The following is a 5,281-nucleotide window of genomic DNA, read 5'->3' on the forward strand; positions in this document are numbered from 1 at the left end:
CATGTACTGGAAACAAAACTCACTCCTATTTCCTGTGAATGTGCACCAGATGGAGTGGGGGGAACAAATAAATCTGGTCTCTTCTCCCTAAATGAAAAGGGAGAAGAAATCCATGTGGGATTTGTGCATAATGCTGGTTTTGTCTTGGAATAGAGGAGGATATTTCTCTCTTCTGTTTTTGTGTATGGTGTAGTCGGCCTCCAGCAGTGCAGAGACAATGTAAGGTATGCTTCATGCATTGAGGTGTGAATCTCTCCACCTCTTCCAGCAGGCTGGTCTGTGGCTTCGGGATCTGCTAAATAAAGGGAACTCGTGTTCTGGTGTCCGATACCCTTCAGCGGTGCTGTACAACACTGCTCCGACACTGGCTCCTAGTTGAAATGTTACAGCAAAGCTGATCATCTGTTTCAACTGCTGCAGAAAGGGAAGCGATATGCTGGGATCCTGTTTGTGAAAGCCTGTAGGCTCCAGTTTTTCTTCCCTCTTCCATGAAATTATTCCCCAGAAAGTTGTGTAGAATTTCTTGGACGTGGATATACACTTTGCCTTTTAAAAACGAAGGCCAAGTGACTGTGTAGTCACGGGGAGCAGGGCTGCATCCTCCAGTGGGCACAGGCCAGTCGCTGCCAGCAGCAGCATCTCACGTTTCAGCACGCGCTGTCTTAGCAGAGTGGAAGTCCCTGCAGAGATCTGTCTTCCTACAGGGCTTTTTTTCACTGCCATCAATTGTTTCGTCCCTTACGGTGAACTACCTGGACTTCTCCGTTGCCAAAGTGGCTCCTGGATAGCCTACTGCAAGCTACACTTATCCCGCACTCTCTTCTGGCTGGCTTGGTTGTCTAGTTTCTGTTTATTCTGTTCTAGCAAGACTCCAGCAGAAGAGTAGAAGGCAAAGCCAGTGAGAAAGAACTGGGAAATTCTATTTAGCTACATTTTAAAGGATAAAGGTGACAGGCCACATAGTCATACATTAACGTAGGTCTTGAAGTCAGTGACAGGTCAGTCAATCTGAGTTTATGGAAAACAGATCTTATCAGTCTGACATATTTTTATATTCCAGATTAGTTGATTGTACACAGATGTGCTGCTTAGGCTTCTGTGAGGCATTTGAGTTGATACTGCAAGGCCTGTTGCCTGGTTTCACAAAACCAATACAAAAAATCCACAAGGACATTGCAAAAACTGAATTCACAGGGGCATGGCAATAGTCAGCAAATGTGTTCAAATTCACCCCAAAGCACAATCTGTGCTTGTTTAAGACTAAACAAGCAACCTGGAACTCCCAGGAAAAGTAGCGAGCTTGGTGACGGCTGCCTCGTGTGGAGGGCAAGCCACTGCTGCAGAGTGGTCTGGGTTGCTGGTAAGGTCAGTGCAAGGCTGCGTCCGGGAAAGCAAAGCGGGCAGGAACACTGGGCTGTGGCATTGCACTGGGGAAGTGGCAGAATGTGACACCGCAGGGTGAAGGTCAAGCGTTTCCCTCTCGGGTGTTGGTGGGGAGGCTCGTCGGGGTTTGACACTGTCGCTGCAGTGGGTGAATGCTATGACTATGCCTTTGGCTTTTGAAAATCTAGAGAAATGCCATGTAAATGATTATATATCCAAGGTTCCAGAATGGTAGCATGGAGGTGTTTGCATGTGGAATAGAAACTTCATCAAAGGGCTTTTTGATCTCCAGGATGGCAATCTAAAGAAGGCCTACTAGTCAAAGCTAGAGCAGTTCTAATTCTAACTGGAAATAGGGACATTTTCACCTTTATCACGAAGTCATGACCCATGACAACAGTTTAGTGAGGTTTTTAGTGAGGATTCTCTATTAACAGAAAGTTTTAAAGCTGGTAGGGATGTGTTGGCTAATGCATCATCTTACTGACATACTTCTTCAAAAAATGCTGTTTTCCTGGTGCACTCTACATTCAGTTCCATTTTGGTAACTCTAGATAACTTTTTGCCATCATCAGATCTTGTCCCTTTGCTCTTTACCATGGGGAAAATTGCCTGTCCATTCCTGTTGGTTAACAGAGCTTTCTGTGGTTGCTGCCGTTTCCCTTTAACTGATTAACTGCGCAGGGGGGTTAACTGCAAGACCTTCAGTCTTGTTCCAGCGCTTCCTAGAGCTGTTAAGAGCCTAGTCCAATGCCTCGTGGAAACCCATGTAGCCTTTGCGCAACAGCCATCCCTTTTGTGTGGGACGTGCTGGCTCCCTCAAAGATCTTGAGGTGCTTGAGATGCATTTACAGAAGCCACGTCGAAGTCTTCCCACTCCTCCGTTAAATGCAGCATCCGTGCGCCCAGCACAGGTATCGGTTCTACTGGTCTGTTGTCCTGCGGGTCCTTCCGCAGCGCTCTCTCTGCTGGAGCTGGTTTGAAGGACGACTTGTACATGATGGACACAGGCTGGCAGAGCCCGGTGCTCTCCCAGGGCCGAGCCCCCCTGCCTTGGGTTCTTCTGGCGAGGTGGTGGGGCCCATCCCGCCTCTTCTCATTCCTTTCTTCTTTTCTTCTTCTGGCTCGCTGAGTGATGGGTCCCACGGGGGTGAAACTGCTCTGGCAACAAAGGAGGCATTAACAAAGCTTGTTTACCCTTCATTTGAGGATTAAAAAAGACAATTCCAAATCTTTGTCCTTATGCTGAACTTCTCGCACAGCAAAGGTTTGTTGCCAGCTCCCCCGCACAATGCAGGCGCCATCTCAGCTTTCACCCTGCGAGAAAACTCTCCTGGTGAAATTAAAGCTGGGGGTGTGTGCTTTGCTTCCTTCAGGTGCTCTGGAGAAGGTGCTGAGTGAAGAACTGTAAACACCAGCACGGAGGCAGCTTCCGTGGTTAATGTAACGCGGCTGCCTCGGGAACACCAGCAGAACTGTTCTGGTCTCTTCTGCCTCTCCTCCAACCCAAATTCCCTGACAAAGCAGAACGTAACTGCTAATTGGGTTGATGGTTTGCGGAGGATGGGTCGGAAGTCTGAGTGTGTTCCTGGTTTTGCTGAAGTTAGCCGATGAAGGGAAGGAATAGCGAGGGAAGGAGATGAACTCTCTGTGTAGATGTGTAGATCTAGTGCAGTTGAAGCGGGAGAATTTTGGTCATGACAATTGTTCTGTTTAATTATTAGTTAAAGCTAAGGAAGCGGTCAGCTATGGCAGATGCAGGATTTGTCCTCCTGTCAGGAGAAGAAAAATCTTTCAGATGGCATCAGTTAAAGCCGACCCGTGCCAAGGACGATCTGCAGGGCGTTGTAACCGAGCAATACAATTGTGCTTGCAATGCGCCGGGAAAGCAGCAGTATGTGGATAAGCACCATGTGAGCCATGCAATGCGTTTTTTGGGAGTGAATGGGGTTTTCTACAGAATTCAGTCTGTGGTGATCTAAATGTGGCTCGTTACTGAGTTTTCAGTTATTAAGCATTATGCAAACATTCTCCTGATTTGTGATTGCTTATTTGTAATAAAGATCTCTGTGGCCAGCTGACGTATTTACACTGCTAAGTGCTGTCTTGCTTTTCCATTTTTGAGAACGTCTGCTCTCGCTTCAGTGGCTGCTGATTCTGTACAATCTAATTATAATGGGACTTTTACAGCCAGGGAGCTGTGAGGGCTTCCTGCATAATCCTGATAAATTCCAGTTACCTCTTAGAAAGTGCCATGAGCAAGTGGGAAAGAAGCCGTGGAAGCAAGTTTGGTCAGACAGGCAGCCGTAAGGGTGTGATGGTGACAGCAGTGCCGTCTCTTGTCCCCTGTGTGAGTGCTGGCAGCGGAGCATCACCCTGCGCCCAGCTTCGCTCTGGCAGCACACAGGAGCACGGACTCTTCACCGCAAGAAGAGCATGTAAGAGGGTTGTTATCGATGGAAAGATGAAATGGAGACCACAAAATATGTCTCTTCTTTACATGTATACTTAGAAGAAGAAATCCCACTCTCACAGCTGTCAGCAGAAGCTGGCTCTTAAAAACTTGCCTAATTGTGACTCTCAGGGTAGTTTGCAGCAGCCTCAGAGAAGCAGTACCTGCTCAGATCATCCCAGGAGGAAGCAGGAGAATCTTCCTGGGACTAGTTCATAGTAGAGGTCTTGTGTCATTATTGTCCTTCCATTTATACCTTCTCTTCCTCCTGAGTGTTCACGGGGAGTATTCTCAGCTTTCATGGTGATAAAGGATTTGTCTTCCACTTACGAACTAGGCTCCAATGTCCCTTGTAGTCATCTCCTGCAGCTGCTCCAGCTGGAATTACTCCTTCGTAATCGTAAACACATGCAAAATATCCCAAGGTTTCCCTTAGACCCTGGAATACCTAATTCCCCATCGGTGTGGGAGTTATGTTGCCTGCCACATCCTACCCCAGCTGTCTAAGGAAAACCCCGCACTGACAACCGCGGCCACCTTGTGAGTGCCAGTTGTGTTTTCTCCTTTGCTGTTTCCAAATAATAATAATTAGGAATTTGTAATTCCTAATAAACCAACAGGGCAGTATTTTAGAATAGAATACCTCACCAGTTTATAAGCTTGTGACCTGCTATGGAGCTGCCAATCAGTTCCAATGCAGGGGTCTCTGGGATCACACCGTTCCCATTTCGATCTGGTCCCGCACAGACCACATTTTGTGTTGCTGTTCATTAGCAGCAGCCTACCCTTCGTGTTATCCTCTTCTACCATGCTGAGATTTAGAAAATGGTTATTATTCTGCAGAATGCAGGACATGAACCTACCACCCACAGGTAGGTCTCAAAGGCCTTTGAGAAGCCCTTTCAGAAATATTTCATGAACCACAAGGAAAAAGCCCATCATACTGATTATTCTTCTACCAGTGTCATGCTGGCCTCAATATAAAACAGTTACATTTTTAAAGAGGACAAAAGTTAGTGAGTTGCTGTGGAAGTTGATACAGATAGTTTCTACAATGAAATATAAACACAAAAGGGGTAAACACTGCCACTTTAAACATGCCCTCTATTAGCATCGACGACCCAGGTGCCGTAGTGTTATTACAGCTTCAACACCGGGTTTTGCCTAATGGTCTCAGACCTTGTGGGCTGGGAAAAAGAAGGGACAGAGCTGTAGGGAACAAACTCCTGCCCTGGGACATGCCTAGCTCGCCGCATGCCTTGCTGCCAACCGGCAGGCTCACAGAAAGCCAGGTACCTCCCAATATAGTCAACTTGTGTTTGCCCATCACGGCAGCAAGGAGCAAGGATGGGGATGCTGCAGCAGTGTTATTCCTGGCATGGAATGGGAAGACCCATTTCTTTAATGGATTTTAAATGTCCCCTTTTTCTCTTTTAAAAACCCTTA

Source organism: Eurypyga helias, unplaced genomic scaffold, assembly GCF_000690775.1.
Source record: "Eurypyga helias isolate BGI_N326 unplaced genomic scaffold, ASM69077v1 scaffold25153, whole genome shotgun sequence".
NCBI lineage: Eukaryota > Metazoa > Chordata > Aves > Eurypygiformes > Eurypygidae > Eurypyga > Eurypyga helias.